Source organism: Notechis scutatus, chromosome 5, assembly GCF_049901735.1.
Source record: "Notechis scutatus isolate UNSWTSFEM ecotype Mainland chromosome 5, rNotScu1.2, whole genome shotgun sequence".
Classification (NCBI taxonomy): domain Eukaryota; kingdom Metazoa; phylum Chordata; class Lepidosauria; order Squamata; family Elapidae; genus Notechis; species Notechis scutatus.
Genome location: NC_142013.1, coordinates 8,018,574 through 8,038,403, shown reverse-complemented (window position 1 = coordinate 8,038,403; position 19,830 = coordinate 8,018,574). Strand labels below are relative to the sequence as shown.

General features: G+C 43.7%; 1 protein-coding gene across 14 annotated transcripts in view; it reads left to right on the top strand.

Moving 5' to 3' along the window:
* Positions 1-19,830, top strand: part of DLG2 (discs large MAGUK scaffold protein 2) — a 1,023,659-nt gene that overhangs the window by 289,226 nt on the left and 714,603 nt on the right. The gene's annotated exons all lie outside the window — the stretch shown is intronic.

Below are 19,830 nucleotides of genomic sequence, written 5' to 3'. Positions count from 1 at the left end.
GATAATGTCATTAGTGCAGAGTGGACAAAAGTCAGGAGTTAGGGAAGTTAGGGAAGATACATAAGAACTAAATGCACTGATGAGGTTACCTAGCTCGGTAATGAAATGTCTGCAAGAAGACAACCAAGCACAGAGAGCACCAAGGAGCCCACATCATGAGGTCTCACATCCAACATTAGGGTGATGCCATCCCATTGGATAATCGAATGGCAGGATGAGAAGAGCTCATTTTTCACTTGGGTGATGCTATGTGGACACATTTAATTTTCTTCTAGGTTTTTCTTTCATGGTTAACCTTCCCTGAGTGACTCGCTTGGCCTTGGAAGCTAAGTAGAGTTGGATTTTGGATGGGAGAAAAAGTCCATGAAGTCATCAAGAATTAAGTTTCACCCAAAAGAGATTTTACTTCTTTGGAATTAATCCATTTGAAATCAGCGAGACCTAGCCAGGAGCAGATGGAGAAGCATTTGGTTGAGCTAGAGAGGGAGTAAACCATTTGTAACAATAGTAGAAGCAGACTTTCCAACTCTAACTACTAGCAGGCAGGCCAACAGACGTTGTTGCATAAGTGTATAGTCTTATGCAACTGGTATTGTTCCACCTAAGATCAGGGGAGAGGTAGCAGCAGATGACGAGGGAACATAGGACATACAGTCATAGCGTTGGAAGCAACCAAATCTAACTCTTCTAGTCCAACCTCCTGCTCAAGCAAGAGACCCTATACCATTTCAGACAAATTGTGATGACCCAGGGCGGGGCATAAAGGGAACACAGTCAAATAAGCAAGAAGAGTCCCTTTATTATCTCCAACTTTGCCCTCAATGTCCAGGTTACCTTCGGCTGGAGAAAAACTCTCCCAGGAACAGCCTTTAAGTGTTGGAAATTCAGTCTGAAAACAAAGTACATAAAACCGTAACTAAAAATCCAAACAAACCATGCTGCAGTAATTAACTTGGCAGGGCAGGAGAAGGAATTGCAGACTTGAAAGCATGGCAAAACACGCACAGTTGGGAAGACGCCAGGAACACAGATAAGCCTCGACGATACCAGATAATTCACAATTTGCTCCCAACAACTTGCTGTGCACAGCTTCCCTTTTTAAACACTGTGTTCCCAGCTGCAGCTAATGAAGGGAATCAGGGCCCTTTCCTCCTCCATAAGCCACGCAGCTCATGTTGCTCTCTTCTCCATTCCTCCCTGCGTGCCCTAGGATGAAGAGGAGGTGGGCCTGGGTCTTCTTCCCTCTTCCTTGCTCTACCATCACTCCCCTGCTCTGTCCAGCCAGACTGTGCCCTTCCCCAGTTTCTTCCACAGCCAATGGAGCCACACTCTCACTCCCTGTCAGCTGCTTGGCCTCCCCCTCCGAATCTGAGTCCTACAGGGGCATGACACAAATGGTTGTCTAGTGTCTTCTTAAAAACCTCCAGTGATGTAGCATCCATAACTTCTGAAGGCAAGCTGTTCCATGGATTGATTGCTGTCACCACTGGGAGGAAGAGAGTTAAGCAGGTTCCTTCTTAGTAGTCTTTTTATGACTCTTTAATCCCTTTATAAGAGATTAAATTTATAAGGGATTAAACTTTATAAGGTACGCGGTGGGTCAGTGGCTAAGACACTTAGCTTGTTGATTAAAAAGGTTGACAGTTTGGCGGTTTGAATCCCTAGAGCTGCGTAACGGAGTGAGCTCCTGTTACTTGTCCCAGCTTCTGCCAATCTAGCAGTTTCAAAGCATGTTAAAAAGTGCAAGTAGAAAAATAGGGACCACTTTGATGGGAAGGTAAGCAGCATTCCGAGCGCCTTTGGTGTTTTGTCATGCTGGCCACATGACCACGGAGACGTCTTCGGACAGTGCTGGCTCTTCGGCTTTGTAACGGAGATGAGTACCGCCCTCTAGAGCCAGAAACAACTAACACACATGTGCGAGGGGCACCTTTACCTTTTTTAATCCTCTTATTCGGGGTGGAGTCAGAGTGACTGGGTGGAACTGAGCTGGATGGAGCATTTACTGGCCGGATGCCCTTCCTGATGCCTATCCATAGTTCACAGCAGATATTTTCTTTTTGCGCCCTGATAGAGAAACACCCGCTGCTGCCTAGAATTGAACTCTCAACTTTCTGAGTCGAAGCGAGTGACCTTACCTCTAGGCCACCGAGCCACTCCAGGGTCCTTCCTAAGAATACCCAGAGTATGTCTTTAGTGATGCAATTGGTTGCTTGAATTTGGCGTGATTTCTTTCTACGGGTGAGGAACAATAAAGGAAACTGCTTAGAAAGGACTGACATTTGTATTCGGAATAGTTTTTGCAGTGAAGTTGCCACCCAACCATCATCTGTTCTTAAGAAGGCTGGATAACTAAGCAACTAATGGTTGATTTGGGATGAAAAATACAAGAACTGTTCAAGATTCTGATCTTTTTTTTTTTCTTTTTGTCTGCCAATGGTTGGGCGTCTTGTACTGAGCCCAAGCAGAATGAATAAGGGCTATTTATGTTTTCTCAGTAGAGCAATCAAAACTCTATTATTAGAAGAAAAGCACAGCAGTTACACTCTTAATGTGCCAAAACAGTTCTTCCTTCTGAGCTTTCAAACCCTGTTAATTCAGGCTTACTGTTGCAAAAGGAGAACTAAGGAGACCTTTCGCGCAGTGAATCATGGCAAGATATTTTTAACCCCGCTACTATTACCAGAAGTCCTCAACTTTATCCTGAGTCTTATTTTCAAAACTGAAAGACTGATAATACACAAGCCACACTCAAACTACTCTGATTCTCCAGGGTTTGCAAACTATTGTTTTGGTCTCCAGGTAGCATTTGGTTCCTTGAACCATGCATAGCAAATCCTTCTTGATGTGAGAGAAAATATAGTTTACCAAGTTTTGCCTGTTCCCTCCAGGTAGCTGAGATGACCATTGTATGGCTATGCTATTATTCATTTACATTAGTTAGATATTTTGTTATTCAGAAATAGGAAACAAAGGCAAATTCTTTGTGTCCAATCAATCAAAAAATCTTCTCTTCTCTTCTCTTCTCTTCTCTTCTCTTCTCTTCTCTTCTCTTCTCTTCTCTTCTCTTCTCTTCTCTTCTCTTCCCTTCCCTTCCCTTCCCTTCCCTTCCCTTCCCTTCCCTACCGTGTTCTATTTCTACTCTACTCTATTTTATTTTACTCTATTTTACATTACTCTACTCTGCCCTACTCTACTTTGTTCTACTTCAATTATACCCTACCCTACGCTACGCTACCCTATCCTATTTGGAAAAGCACTGATTCCAAGAAATCAAAATGGCTTACTTGGAGAATCGGGTGCCTGATCAATTAATAGTTCTGCCATTCCCAATTTTATGTATATCTCACTCTCAAGTCTCTGTCCTTATCTATCTACCCACCCAATTCCCCTTTTCTTGCTGTAACTCTCTATGTGATGGACTGTGCATCTGAAGGAGGAGGTGTTATGATGGACTACACTAAACAGTATTTCCCAGGGTGGAGGAGAGCACATTCCAAAGGGGGTGGTGGTGGTGAGACAAGAGGCATCACAGTCTGGGGCTAGATAGGAAGCAGAGGAAGTGAGTCAGGATAGCCACTTCCTAGAATCTCCCAGGTTATATCTGTTAGACTGGGAGTTGCAAGGGTTTACTCTGGCAAGATTCTGTCTATTGGGTATGAGCAGATTAAACTGAACGTTGGCTGGATTGTTCTATGTCAGTGTTTCTCAGTCTCAGCAAGTTGAAGACCTCTGGACTTCTACTCCCAGAATTCCTCAGCCAGCATGGCTGCCTGTGGAAGTCTGGGAATTGAAGTCCACCTGTCTACAACCTTGCGGAGGTTGAGAAACAGTGTTCTATGTCATTCTTGGACTTGGTCTGACATTCAACCTCTGTATCTAAATGTTAAAAATAGGTGAGAAATGATTGTACCATGCATAAAACTGTTGTTTCCATTTTATTTTCAGGTGGTTTATTTCAAGGTAGCTACATGCCCCCCTGTCTTTGAAATTGTTTGTCTTCCACTAGTAAGTCCGTTCATTGTTCCTTGGCATTCTTCTTGTGAAGGTCTCTGTTGCAATGTGTCTCCCTCTATGCGGGGTGGGTGGGTGGGTGGATAATTTACTTATGAACAGTGGTGGGATTGGAATACTTTAACAACCGGTTCTCTGGCTGGGTAGGCATGGCCAGTTGGTCATGTGACTTGGTGGGTGACATCACTCATCACACCCAGCCCCGCCTCCCGGCCACTCACCTAAAAGGCAGAAGTAGGATTCAGCCAGTTGGGGCTAATCCCACCACTGGCTGGCCCCACCCCTGCCCATTTTTTGGCCTGTTTTGAGGGGCATTTCAGGCTGTTTTGGGGGGGCATCTCAGGCTGTTTTTGGGGGGCTGTTTTCAGGACATTTTTCTGGCCGTTTTCAAGCTGTTTTTCAGGCCATTTTCAGGCCATTTTAACCCAAAAGCACCCCCCAAAATGGCCTGAAAACGGACCGGAAAACATCTCAGAAAACAGGCTGAAAAACGAGCGGGGGGCGGGGCCAGCCAGTGGTGGGATTTGCCAGTTTGCTGAACTGCACAGAATCTTAACTACCGGTTCATGTGAACCGGTGCAAACCGGCAGCAGGCCACCTCTGCTTATGAAGCAAATTTATAGGTCCACCCAATTCACCACAGTGACTCCGGGTGTCTTACAACAGCCCCCCCCCCCAGCCCCCAGTTTGTGGACCGGCACTAGTCCACAGCAGGCCAGAAACCGGTCCACGCAAACAAGCAAAGGGCCATGCAAACAGGCAGCATGTAAAACCAACACCTCCTCTGGTCCGTAAAAAAAGAACTTTCTCCATGGAACCGGTTCCCAGTACCCAAAAGGTTGCAGGCCACTGGCTTACAACATTAAAATTTCACAATTGAAGAACCCACAATGCCCCACCACACTCACTCGTCCCATCGGCACCAACCACCCAATGGTAATGAGACTGAGAACATTATTTGTATATTTAGCTGTGTTTGTATTCCTTACTGGCATATGGTAAGCCCAAATTCTGACACTCTATTTTTACCCAGAAGCAAGGATGAGCAGGTTTTTCTAGAGATGTGCAGGGTTTTTTTTTGTGAGATTTGTATGTGTGTGTGGGTGCTGCTCTTAAGATTCTGGACACTCTTAACGCAGGCAGCATTAGAGATGCATGAATTACGTGATTGTTTCAGAACAAAATGTTTTGTATCGACCGATTCTTCTCACACGAGTGGCTCCAGGTGTTTAAAGCTGATGACCTTGTAGATTATCTGTGTGTTCTAGTTCAGGTAGTCCTCGACTTACAATGGTTCACTCAGTGACCGTTCGAAGTTACAATGGCACTGGCCAATGGCCATTTTTCACACATTCCCCATGGTCGTGTGATCAAAATTCAAATGCCTGGCAACTGATTCATATATATGACAGTCACAGTGCCCCAGAGTTACGTAATCCCCTTTTGGACAAGCAAAGTGAAGTCAGTTGGGAAACCAGGTTCCTTTCCCAACCAGATTACTCAATTACCCATGGCAGTGATTCACTTAACAACTGTGGCAAGGAACATTGTAAAACGGGGCAAAGCTCACTGAACAAATGTCTCATTTAGCAACAGAAATTTTGGGCTCAGTTGTGGTTGTAAGTCAAGGACTACCTGTTCACCTGTTACAATATATATGTAGTGGGGTTGAATCGTTTTAAACACATTACTTGATTCAATGCTTAAAAGTGGATTCACCTTCTAAGAAGTCCATTGTTTGTATCTTCCCCAGACCATACATTCAGTTGGCTTTTTTCATGCTGTGTGTATTTATCACACGGGAGAAGACGTTGTACCAGAAAGTTGCCTGGTATGTTGCTCTAGCATATTCTAGTCAGTTAATCACACGGCTTCCCAATCTGTCTCCCATCGGTTGTTTTTCTACACACACCCACACATAACAACCATCACCACTACTACTAGCATTCTATGGCCACCAAGTGTCCTTGGTGGGTGTGAAGTGCTCGTTTCAGGAGAAGAGATTGGATCCTCCGATGGTTGTTATTCCTAGTACCCTTCACTTTGTACTGTAGAAAGTTAGCACCCACCCCTCTCCTAGAAGAATGAAATATTTTGAGAAATATTAAAAAGGCAGATTATTATATTTCCCTAAAGGAGAAACATCCTCTTGGAAAGCAGCCCCCACTTTTGTTAGTAGCTCTAGCAGGACTGGGCCAGCCTATCGATAAGATAAAAGATCTCCTGGGTGATGGGATTAAGACATGACCCTCCAGGACATCATAGGATTATCTAGCAGCAGAGCTCACTGCATTGCACACTCTCCTAAGGACATTGCATCACCCAGCAAACTTCAACCAAACCTGATTCAGACAAACGTGACCCCACATGGCCCCATGGGAGTTTGACAACAGCCAACAGAATACATGTTCTTGCACAGGAACAGGAAGTTCAAGTTCAAAGCCCAAGAGAAGGTATATATACCCTTCACTCTCAACTCCATGTGGTCAGCTACCCAGAATGCTTGGTGGTTCTGCTTCACTTGGAACTGAACTTGATGGATATTTCTTCCGACAGTACCATGTACGGTAGGGTCATTAGACACATCTGTGACACCATGTGTGCCCACCCCTGACTCCCCCACGAAAAGATTTGGTACACATCCTTTGCAGACTTGTGGGTTCCTAAAGAGGCAGATGCATTCCCTTGGTGTATTATTAGTGCTGTTTTGGAGACGTAAGTAGGAGTGCTTGCAACCTGACTGTAAATAGAGAGTGATTCACCATAAAGCAGATCAGAAATGGTCTTCTTATAGGAAAAAAAACAAACTTCTGCTATTTACTAATAGCAATTGTAAGATAACCTCAGGCTAATAGTTGGGATTCTTGACATCCGGACAGCCAAATTCAATTGAAGGCCAACCTCTGAAAAAGCATATATATATTCTCTGCAGAATCATTCTTAAGTAGAAAGGCAGGATATAAACCAAGAATTATACATACATACATACATACATACATACATACATACATACATACATACATACATGATTTCTTGATTTATATCCTGCCTTTCTATTTAAGAATGATTCTGCAGAGAGCCAGGGTGATATTGTCAGGCCCCCAAAACCAAGAACAACATGTGTTAATTCTTCCAATCTGTTGTTTCTTGTTTCACACAAATAGTCAAAACCATGCCAGACTAAAGACTCAATCATACAGTCCTTTGTATTCTCTGAGTGTGGTTGTTTTTCTTGTGAATGTTTCATTACCCAGCTAGGTAACATCATCAGTGCTAGAAAAGAGTAGGGTTTACTGTCTGTGCATATACAAGTGGCTTGCCCGGTCAGTGTTGGTGGGAGTGGTCTTGGTGTCCCAAAGGTGCTTTTTAAAGGGGCAACTGAACTTTCTGTTTTTCTTTGAAGACATTTCGCTTCTCATCCAAGAAGCTTCTCCAGCTCTGACTGGAAGGTGAGGAATGGAAGGATTTATATTCCTTGCAGACAGCTGGTCATTTGCATCCTTTTAGAAGGTCGTTGAGGCCACCTGAAGGTTTATCTATGTCTTCAGGGTCACCTGAGTAGTGCAAATGGATGTGAAGCCTTCTTGGAACTGTTGAAAGGACTGTGTTGTAGACTGGAGATAGATGGTGTTGCGAGAGGGCTGTTCAATTTTGACCTATATGGCCTCCTTGACCCCTCTTTCAAACCAGCAGTCCACTCTGTCCAAAATGTGGACTTAACTGTCTTCAAAAAAGTGGTCTTTAAATGCATATGGGCTGCTGAATCATGTCCTGATGGGTTTATTCTCCTATGTTGTGCCATGCATTTATGAAATTTTGTTTCCCCAATGTACAGATCTGCACATGGCTCACTGCATTGTACTGCATATACCACATTGCTCAGTTTGTGTCTGGGTGTTTTATGGGTGGACAAGCTTCTGCCTTAGTGTATTCTTGGGTTTGAAGTGTGCATGTACAACTGTGTGAAAAAGTCCTGCACGCTTTGCGGTTTACGGTTTATGACATTTTTTGGATAGGCCATTGATTTTATGATATTTTATGCAAACTGCTATGCAAATATTGTTATATTTAAATAAATACTGGTGGTTTTTAAGTGAAAAGCATAAGCTTTTTGCTGCTGTTTGGATAGGGATTGTGAATTTTCTTGCATGCTTACAATGCATACTTACAATGACTATGAAAACAGATTAACTGATGTATACCCAGTGGCATACGTGTTGCAATTACTAAGGCCAATGCTGATGTTTTGTTAACATTTTAATTGTTTATGGCCCTGAAAAGGACCGTTTAGGTAACCAAACATGGTTACTAATATGAAATTGGCCAGCTCTTATTGCTTATCGCCAGGGGGCATGGCTTCAGCATAGACTGTAGAAGCCTTTGCATGTGATGTTTGGTGACAATGTGGTGCCAGGCTGCAATAATGGATTCAATCAGCTCCTGCTTGGTCTTCGGATGCTTCTTGCTTATGTCAAACTCACCACATCACGTTGCCATCACATGACGTTTCGCGATGTTTTTCCCAATCGTGGAGCTGGGGTAGGCGCGGCCAAGCATGATGCATCCGGCCCACGGGCTGCCAGTTTGACACCCCTGATCTAGTGTTAATCTTGGTGTTAATCTATGCTTATCTAGATGTTGATTTCTGACAAGGAGGTGTTTTGGTCTTTTTGGGGGGGGCTTTTTATTTGTCTTTTTTAATGGTAGGTAGACATTGTTTACCTCTATGTGCCTGTTGATAGCTGATTTGTCTGAGTGCCAGGACTCCAGGAATTCACTAGCATTTTTGGGCTTGGCTTGGTCTAGAACAGTGATCGCTAGCCAGTGGGCCAGGGACCACTGGTGGTCTGTGAGAAAGCTGTGGTGGTCCGCAGAGAAATGACACCTTTAAAGTAATTAATCCAGGCTGCGCGGGAAGACAAAGCTGTGCCACCCACATGGCCTGTGGGAACACACGGCTTGCGTCACTTGCATTGTGAACAACACGAGGTAGTGAGGGGAGGGGGGAAAGGGCGGAGGGGGGAACTTGCCCCATGCACCCCACTTGCCTTGCCTGACCACCAGGCTGCTTTTTTTCTGCTTCTTTCTTCTTCTGCTTTTGGCTGCATGCAAGGAAAGCAGCAAAAATCTTTCTTTCTCTCCCCAAACTCCACCAGAAATGAGTCTTTGGGACCCTGCAAGGCATCCTGCTCCAAGAGGCTGTGCCGGACAAAGACTCATTTCTGGCAGAGTTTGGGGGAGAGAAAGAAAGACTTCTGCTGCTTTCCTTGCATGAAGCCAAAAGTCTTTCTCTCTCTCTCTCTCCCTCCCTCCCTCCCCCTGAGAACAGAGCTGGAGACGGTATCCTGCAATTCCAAATAAAGAATGATTTGATCAGTAGGAAAACAGGGTGGGGAATTTTCCTGCAGACATTTTTGGGGGATTTTCCCAGGATCTCTGGTCCATGGGATTTAAAATTATGAGTTTGGTGGTCCCTGAGGTCCAAAAGGTTGGCAACCCCTGGTCTAGAATGCTCATAGTTTCCCAGTAGAAATAATGGTTAAGTCAATTTCATGTGTTATGCAATGAAGGAGTTTTCATAATGTACAGTATTCTGTCTGCATCTGTTCCTGGATGTGTTCTGCTGTTCTTTTGCCTCTTTGTCCTACGTATTGACTGTTGCCGCCTTCTTTGCCTAGATTATGATTCTTGTATATCTCTGTCAAGATGACCTTCCTTACTCTCTACATCCTCAGCCATGGAAGCTGTGATGGGAAGTCTATTTTTCATTCCACTTCTTCTGTCCACCTTATTTTCCCCCAGAGGACTAGCTATGGAAATGATTAGTTTAGGTGCTCTACACCGTGAGCCAGAGTTCGTTTAATCCTGTGTTGCAAGATCTGCTTGAGGGCAGATTTAGCCCCTGGGGATTCATTAACTAAAGAAAAGTTGACCTTTTATTTAGTTTCCTTCAACGTTTTAAAGTGAGTTTGCGGAACAAGGTCATTTTATGGGAATTCATAATGTTTTCTTTCTCTATAAGTAGAGAGAGAAAATGTACATTGATACAATCCCCATTTATTCAGATTTCCTAGGACTAGGTGACTTCATAATGGAGCCAAGAACTGAGCTTTAGATCTCCCCATTAACGACTGAAATTCTAAACATATTTTACTTTACTTATTATCTATCATCAGTGATAAAAGAGACTAGGGCCATGATGGCGAACCTATGGCATGTGTGCCACAGGTGGCACGCAGAGCCATTTGTGCCGGCACGTGAGCCACAGGCAAACTTACCTCACTGCACATGCGCGCGCCTCCTAGCTGATTTTTGGCCTCCCAGAGGCTTGAGGAAAGTCTTTGCAGGCCGAAAAATAGGCCCGTTTCATCACTTCCTGTATTTCCAGAAACACCGGAAGTGACGAAACGGGCCTATTTTTTGGCTTGCAAAGGCTTTCCTCAAGCCCCTGGGAGGCCAAAAAAAAGCCTCAAATGGACCGAAAATCAGCCAGGAGGCGCAGTGCAGGTAAGGAGGTGCTGGGGTGGTGATGGTGGAATTGCACACACATGCGCAGAGGTGTGAGGAAGCGCGCATTGCCTTCTGGGTGCTGGCATGCAAGCGCACGCACAATTTTTGGCACAGGAGCCCAAAAAGGTTAGCCACCACTGGACTAGGGTTTGCTCCAGTGGTGGTATTCTACTAGTTTGGCCCAGTTCAGCTGAACTGGTAGCTCTGAGGATCATCTGTGAGCGAGCTGCTGGGCCCGCCTGCCTGCTCTGGCTCTATACTGACCTCTATTTCCTGCTTTTTAACCTCAGCTGCTTCGCGCCGCACAGCCAATTGCCACACTTTCTGCCACGCAGAAAGTGAGTTGCAAACGCTGCGCGCGCTCACACCAAACCAATAGGAAAATTTTTTGAAACCCACCACTGGTTTGCTCTTAGACAAATAGAATAGAATAGAATAGAATAGAATAGAATAAAATAGAATAGAATAGAATAGAATAGAATAGAATAGAATAGAATAGAATAGAATAGAATAGAATAGAATAGAATAGAATAGAATAGAATTCTTTATTGGCCAAGTGTGATTAGACACACAGGAATTTGCTTCCGGTGCGTAAGCTCTCAATGTACATACAACAATAGTGATAAGCAACAAAGTTATAGTCATAAGAAGATAAGGAGATAGGTAATAGGAAAGATGAGAATAATGATGGTAATACTTCTTTTATAAATAGTTTGACAGTGTTGTGGGAATTAGTTGTTTAGCCAAGTGATGGCATATGGGGAAAAACTGTCCTTGTGTCTAGTTGTTCTGGTGTGCAGTGCTCTATAGCGTCGTTTTGAGGGAAAGAGTTGAAACTGTTTATGTCTGGGATTTGAGGGGTCTGTAGATATTTTCACAGCCCTCTTTCTGGCTCATGCAGTATACAGGTCCTCAACAGAAGTGCAGACAAACAAACAGTAAACCACAGTCTAATCGAGAAACGATCAAGAACAATGCCACCAACACTGACAGGGCAAGAGACCAAGCACTGATGATGTTACCTAGTTTGGTAATGAAACCATTATCTGTCCGTCCATCCATCCTCCCTCCCTCCCTCCCTCCCTCCCTCCCTCCCTCCCTCCCTCTCTCTCTGTGTGTCTATCTCCATCTCTCTTTCTCTCTCTCTCTCTCTCTCTTCATTTCTCTCTCTCTCTATCAATCTATCTATCCCCATCTATCTATCTATCTCCATCTATCTATCTCTCTCTCTCTCTCTATCTATCTATCTATCTATCTATCTATCTATCTATCTATCTATCTATCTATCTCCATCCACCCCCTCTCTCTCATCTATCATCTATCTACCTACCTACCTACCTCCTATCTATCTCCATCTCTCTCTCTCTCTCTCTTGACTTTTCTATAGTAACTGACAAGCTTAATTCAGTAGGATACCTACACTTTTCCTGCAAATAACAGATAATTTTCCCTCCTGGCTTTCTAGGCTCAATATTCTTCCTCTAATCACATCATAGTATTATTGATGACAGAGACACATTAAGTCTTTTTTTTTTTGCTTCTTGGTGCATCTACATTATTAAAGATTTAATTTACAACAGGAAGTTTTTTCAAAAGGCATTTCATCAGTTCTGGACCCTGGTTCTATAAAGTTGTTGAATATAAAATGAAATAGGAATCATGCTTGGAATTTTATCCCTTTCCATATGAACCCATCATTTTAAACTTTTCTCTATTAGAAATCTGACTTCCCTTGAATGCTGTTTTGAAAAAAAGAATATATATATATTTTTGCGGAAGGAGAAAATAAAATGCTACTTTGTGTTTGATGTATGCAAAATTTTATGCATGCAGACTTCAATGAGTAAAAGTAAGTTTGGAATTATTATTTTTTTTAACTAGAGTTAAATGAAGAAAATATTGTTCCTGGCTTGGTTACAAGAAGTAACCAATCCACTTGGTGTTATTTAGTGTTTTATGTTAAAATGATTAAAAATGTTTGCCATGCAGAGCAAAAGCAATTGAAAAGTGCAATAGCTGTGGTGAGTGCTTAATCTTGCCCTTAATTGCATTTTTAAAGTTTTGCTTAAACGGCTCTGATTATGCACTAATATTTATTATAGAAATGATTTGTATTCATGTGCCCACTGGTAAAATTGACGTTGTTGATAAAACACAAGGAAATGGCATCATTGCTATTTGATGTGGATCCCTTCATTAGTGCCTTTTAAAGATTGCAGAAAAGCTTGTTGGTTCATTATTGACTTTGCTAGCACTGATGATGTTACCTAGTTGGGTAATGAAAGGTCTGCAAGAAAACAACCAGCCCCAGAGACCACCAAGGACCCCACAGACCTCCTCCACCACCACTTCCTCCTCCTCCTCCTCCTCCTCCAACCTACTCCTTCTTGCACTGATGATGTTACCTAGTTGGGTAATGAAAGGTCTGCAAGAAAACAACCAGCCCCAGAGACCACCAAGGACCCCACAGACCTCCTCCATCATCACTTCCTCCTCCTCCTCCTCCTCCTCCTCCTCCTCCTCCTCCTCCTCCTCCTCCTCCTCCTCCTCCTCCTCCTCCAACCTACTCCTTCTTGCACTGATGATGTTACCTAGTTGGGTAATGAAACATCTGCAAGAAAACAACCAACCTCCAAGAGCACCAGGGACCCCACAGTTCAACCATGCGCCATGCATTCATTTTTCTCTTTGCCTAAATTCCCTCAGCTTTTAAATGTTGTTTCATGTTTAAGTTTAATGAATTTTTCCCCTCCCACTTAATTATTAATGACTGAGGAGAACAAGAACCTTCCAGGACATTTTTTTGTAGTGAAAAATCAGCCCATGTCAGCTCTACATCACGTAGCTACTCCGTGCATTTGAGGAAGTGAGATGCAACATGCAATTTACGCCTTTCAGAAAAGATAGCAATAGCACTCTATACCGCTTCACAGTGCTTTCCAGCCCATTCTAAGCGGTTTACGGAGTCAGCGTATTGCCCCCAACAATCTGGGTCCTCACTTTACCCATCTCGGGAGGATGGAAGGCTGAGTCAACCTTGAGCCTGGTGAGATTCGAACTGCCAAATTGCAGGCAACTGGCAGTCAGAAGAAGTAGCCTGTAGTACTGCAGTCCAACCACTGTGCCACCATGGCTCAAGATGCTACCCGATCAGTGGTAGGATTCAAATTTTTTTACTACCGGTTCTGTGAGCATGGCTTGGTGCGTGTGGCAGGGGAAGGATACTGCAAAATCCTCATTCCCTCCCCACCCCACTAACCTGCTTTCCAGCTCCATTCTCCTGTGCAGGCAACAAAAGAAGACCCAGCCAATCAGCTGGGACTCGGGAGGCAGAGAATAGATGGGGGTGGGACCAGTCAGAGGGTGGTATTTGCTGATTCTCCGAAACACTCAAAATTTCTACTACCGGTTCTCCAGAACTGGTCAGAACCTGCTGAATCCCACCTCTGTACTAGATTCTATCATGTCTGCACTGAGATATAGCAATAACAATAGCATTTAGGCTTATATAACACTCCATGGTGCTTTACAGCACTCTCTAGGTGGTTTAAAATATAAGTTTTATTTGCATATTGCCCCCAACAATCTGGCTCCTCATTTTACCAACCTTGGAAGGTTGGAAGGCTGAATCAATCTCGGGTCCATAAGGATCAAACTTCAAGCTATGAGCAGTTAGAAATAGAATAACAGAGTTGGAAGGGACCTTGGAGGTGTTCTAGTCCACCCCTCTGCTTAGGCAGGAAACCCTATACCATTTCAGACAAACAAATATCTAATTCTTTAAAAGCTCCAGTTTTGGAGCATTCACAACTTCTGGAGGCTAGTTGTTCCACTGATTAATTGTTCTCACTGTTAGGAAATTTCTCCTTAGTTCTAAGTTGCTTTTCTCCTTGATTAGTTTCCACCCATTGCTTCTTGTCCTGCCCTCAGGTGCTTTGGAGAATAGCTTGACTCCCTCTTCTTTCTGGCAGCCTCTGAGATTTTGAAGACTGCTATCATGTCACTCCTAGTCCTTCTTTTCATTAAACTAGACATTCTCAATTCCTGCAACCAAGAGGAGGGGGTCAAGCTATTTTCTAAAGCACCTGTAGGCCAGACAAGGAATAATGGATGGAAACTGAACAAGGAGAGATTCAACCTGGAAATAAGGAGAAACTTTCTGACAGTGAGAACAATCAACCCATGGAACAGAAATTGCCTTCAGAAGTTGTGGGAACTTTCTTAAGGTAGTGGGATCTATAAAGCTCTTCCAAAGAGGGGAGAGGGCAACCAATGATCCTCTGGGCAACGACATTAACCCTCTGGAGTGCTGTCCTATCTGCCATTGTGCAATTGGCAAACCATACACAGGTGCAGTAAATTAAAATACTCTCTGTGGTTCAGCGGTAGAAGATCACCAGGAGTTTTTCATTCAGTTGTTGTTTCCTGAGAATAGAATAGAATGGAATGGAATGGAATGGAATAGAATAGAATAGAATAGAATAGAATAGAATAGAATAGAATAGAATAGAATAGAATAGAATAGAATACTTTATTGGCCAAGCGTGATTGGACACACAAGGAATTTGTCGGTGTAAAGACTCTCAGTATACATAAAAGAAAAGATACATTCATCAGGAGTCGAGAATCATAAGGTATGACACTTAATGACAGTCATAGGGTACAATAAGCAATCAATCATACTAGGAAACAGTCAATATCAATCGTAAGTATACAAGTGACAAAGTTACAGTCATACAGTCACAAGTGGGAGGGGATGGGTGATAAGGAATGATGACAAGATTTAACAGTTATAGTAGTGCAGACTTTGTAATAGTTGAACAGGGTTGAGGGAATTATTTGCTTAGCAGAGCGATGGCTTTCAGGGAAAAACTGTTCTTGTGTCTAGTTGTTCTGGTGTGCAGGGCTCTATAGCGTCGTTTTGAGGGTAGGAGTTGAAACAGTTTATGTCCGGGATGTGAGGGGGTCTGTAAATATGTTCACAGCCCTCTTTTGGACTCATGAAGTATATAGGTCCTCAATTGAAGGCTCAGGTAGTATAATCTCTGCTGGGCCCTTTTGACCAGGACTGCAATGTGAGCCCCCCAGGCCAGGTCCTCTTTTATGGTAACATCCAGAAACTTAAAACTGGCCACTTGCTCCACTCGGCCTCCATTGATAAGCAAGGAGATTGACATGTAAGGTCCCGGAAGTTTCCCCGAGCCACTGAGATGCCAAAGAGAGTGAGACTTGAAACGAGGCTTGCAAAAATAGCAGCTTTTTAAAAATTCTTTGGCCAAAGCAAAAAGTCTGGGTAATACTATGTCCAAAACATACAGACAAAAATGCATGTAAGGAATAGCCACACCCTGAAAGAGTGGCTCAGAGTATTATATACCTTTTACACTGATAGAAACAAAATTTATCCAATCAGAGACAAAGGTTCGTTATTAATGTGGACCATGTCTTGCCCTCTCCTCTTCCTTACGCATGGAGCGTTCTTCGTCCGTGCTCTGTCCATACTTTGTTATTTTACACAGTATCCCTTGTCCTTGTGCGTCGGTGCTCCTAGGCAGCCCTCCCCCTTCTCTATGGAGCAGGATGCTCCTGGGAATTGTCTCCAAGGATGTGTCTATCTCTGAAGCAAATTGTAGAGGGTGAGAAATCAGACAGAAACCAGATACAATTCTCTTACAGAATGAATTCCAAACAAATGATTCCCATCCTTAGCCAAATAGTACAAGCAACTTCTTTAACAGAAGCCAAGAGCAAAGGTTAGATTGATTCATGTCAACATGTCCTTTCAGTTACAGAGTAAGCTCAGCTTTTGGAAAAGTAGTTGCAAAAGAGGATGAATATTTGATGAAATGCCTACATTTAGAAACTGCATTTAATTGTGTCTTTTTTAGCCATGCTCGTTCATGTAATGTCTTGAACTGTGCTCCCCTCTCCACAGGCCTATGACTAAAATTATTGTGTACTTCTCTCTCTCTCTCTCTCTCTCTCTCCTGTTGTTACAAAAATAACAATAAAATCACAATCCAAATCTTTTGTATTTACCATTCTCATAAAATCCAGAGTCCTTTGTTGCCATGTGTTCACTTAATACACAATCTGTAGCACTGACCAGCTCAAAAACATTTTATTCGTGATTCCCCTTTGTAGTTTTCAAATATGTTATTTGCTTAGTGCATCTCTGGAAAGATTATTCTATTGGTTTACCAAGCCAAACTGCAGTGTTGTGTGTGTTTTTTCCTCCTCCTGTATAAATAGAAATAGAATAACAGAGTTGAAGGGGCCTCGAAGGACTTCTAGTCTAACCCTCTGCTTAGGCAGGAAACCCTACACCACTTCAGACAAAGGGTTATCTGAGGGTGCTTCCATTCTTCCTGCAGCGAGGATATTTGTGAATGTGGTTTGTGTACGTCCCAGTCTTTACTCCTGAGCAGTGTAGGAAATTCAAATGGGCAACGAATATTCTCTACAACTAGGAAAGCCATAACTCTAGAGATGTATGAACTGGTCCATGGACGATAGTTTGGGAAAGTCCCAAAGGTGTTTTTTTTCCAGAAGCAACTGGACTTTCTGGTTTTTCTCTGAAGACCTTTTGCTTCTCATCCAAGAAGCTTCTTCAGCTCTGACTGGATGGTGGGGAATGGAAGGATTTATACTCCTTGCAGACAGCTGGTCATTTCCATCCTTTTTAGAGAGTCATTGAGGCCACTTGGAGGTTTATCTGTGTCACCAGGGTGACCTTTGCAAAAGAATGCAAATGACCAGCTGTCTGCAAAGGGGTATAAATCCTTCCTTCCATTCCCCAACATCCAGTCAGAGCTGAAGAAGCTTCTGGGATGAGAAGGGAAACGTCAATGTAAAACCAGAAGGTTGCCTCTTGAAAAAAGCACCTTTGGGACAACCATGGCCTGGAGGACCGAGAATATCCACAGATATTTTGTTAAAGGTTCCTAATGGTCATAAAGTGGGGCAAAACTCACTTAAACAACTGTCTTGGGTCAACCCTGAAGCTTACCTGACCTGACCTGATCTTGTGGCTTCAGTGTTGCCACAACTGGAGCTGAGCGATAGGGAGGGGGATTAGAGATAGCTGGGGGTTTGTAACCAAAATAAAATACTTTCTCTTGGGAACCAAGGACGTTCTCATACCTGGATTGAGGAAGGAGGAGTGATGTCGCCTGGCAACCAACCAGCATCGGGATTGGACCATATGATCAGGAGTGGGCTTCGAGCAAAGATTTCTCTGCCTGGTTCCTGGGTGGGCATTGCCATGGCGGGCGTGGCCTAGTCGGCCTCCTGCACTATGGTGAGGGGGGTTGCTTTTGCCCTCCCCGGGCTCTGGAGGCTTTCCTTGAACCTCCGGGAGGGCAAAAACAGCTTCCCTGAGCTCTGGAGGCTCTCTGGAAGCCGGAAATGGGCCCATTTCTGACCTTCCTGAACTTCCGGGTGGCCCGTTTTCTGCCCTCCCTGAGCCTCCGCATGCACTTACCTGCAGTCAAAATGGACCATGTTGGGATCCCTGGGAGGGGCGGGGTGGGGTGGGCGGGGCCAGCCAGGAGTGGGATTTGGGGGTTTTCTGAACTGCACAGAACCGTAGCTAGGGGCTCTCCCGAACCCCCAAGCAGACCACTCCTGCATGTGCCTGTTTGTTTGGGGTTGAGAGAAAAACTTTTACTTTTAATTAGGGGAAAACCGCAGGAACCTTTTTCACCAGATCTGTGCCGATAGGATACCTCCAATAAAGCTATTATTTGAGGCATTTGCCTGCCTCGGAGTTTTGCTTGCTGTGGCTCTATTGCTTGGAACCCTGACGTCTTGCTTAGCCGCAGAAATTCTGGGCGCCATTCGAGTCGTCTAGCCGAGGACTATCTGTTCTTGTCAAATGTGAACAAATTGTTCCGCCTCTACAAAGCTAAGGTCCTTTTCTCATCCACAATGCCGTCTTGCAAGTCAACTTTGCCTTTGCTTTCATTGTTTGTTTTATGTGCTTCCTTGCTACAAGAGGTGTGGTGATATTTCTGGAGGCAAACATAATTAACTTCTTTTTAAAAAGTGTTTGCGGTCCAGGCTTTTCCGAGGAAGATCTATATTATCTGATCTCTGGTCTCCCTCGCTCTCTGTCCATTAAATAGGATAGTGCATACTTAGAAACTAATTCCCCAAAAAGAGGCTTTGTGAGCCCAGCAGGTTGCTGCTTTTAATTAAAGGAGCCTGTAGTTTTCCAAGCTTCTTCAGGAAACTGAAATAAGATTTTAGCTCCTACGGAAACAAGCAAACAAAAAAAAAAAAAAAACAAACAAGTGGCTGCTTTTACTAAAGAGAAGGGACATGCTGGGCTCATACTTCAGTGAAGTCTGAAGCATATTTTACAAATGATGATGGAAGTCTATTCAATCCGATTCACTCCTCCTCCCAAGTAAAAACCTAACACTACCATGTTTCCCCGAAAATAAGACCTTGTCTTATATTATATTTTTTTTGCGACCAAAAAATGTACCAGGTCTTATTTTCGGGGATGTCATCCAGTGACTAACCTCACTTTCATGCATCGCCCCCGGCCTCCTTTTCGCTGTCAGAAGCCTTCAGGAACTTTTTTATTCTTCTGTGGCTAGCAAGGCTTTCCTGAAGGCCCCTGTAGGTGATAACAGAGTTCTGGATTGATCCAGAGCTCTGTTATCGGTTGCAGAGGCCTTGCCAGCCTTGCCGGCTGCAGAAGAAATGGGCAAGGCAGGTGTCGGGGTGTGCAAGGCCTGGCTACAACTGTCTAAAGGTAAGTAGTAGGGCAGCTCCACCCACCGCATCCAAACCCTACCTTATTTTTTACCCGTGCACTCTGGAATGGATGAGGTCTTAATTAGGGCTTATATTGGGCACACATGTAAAAATCAAGCTAGGACTTACTTTTGGGGTAGGTCATATTTTCAGGGAAACGGTACCACTACTTAGGTGGGAAAGGGACTTGATACCATTGAGCAATTTTGTCTTTTTTCCCATCTCTTTGGGGTTTCAAACTCTCCCAGGTGTGTGGCATACTCACGTCTTCCAGTCCTCATTTCCCCAACTCCTGCATTTGAAATGGCCATTAAGGACACAGAGTCCTGCGTAGAACAAGAATCCAGTTGAAAGAGTCCCTGATAGACTGGTTCTGCTTCTTAGATTTCTACATGAAGGCATTCAGCAAAGATGATTCACCATCGCTAGTTGCACTAATACCGCATTTCCCAACCTTGGTCATTTTTAAGTTGTGTGAACTTCAACTCCAGAATTCCCCAGCCAACACACTGGCTGGAGAATTCTGGGAGTCAAAATCCA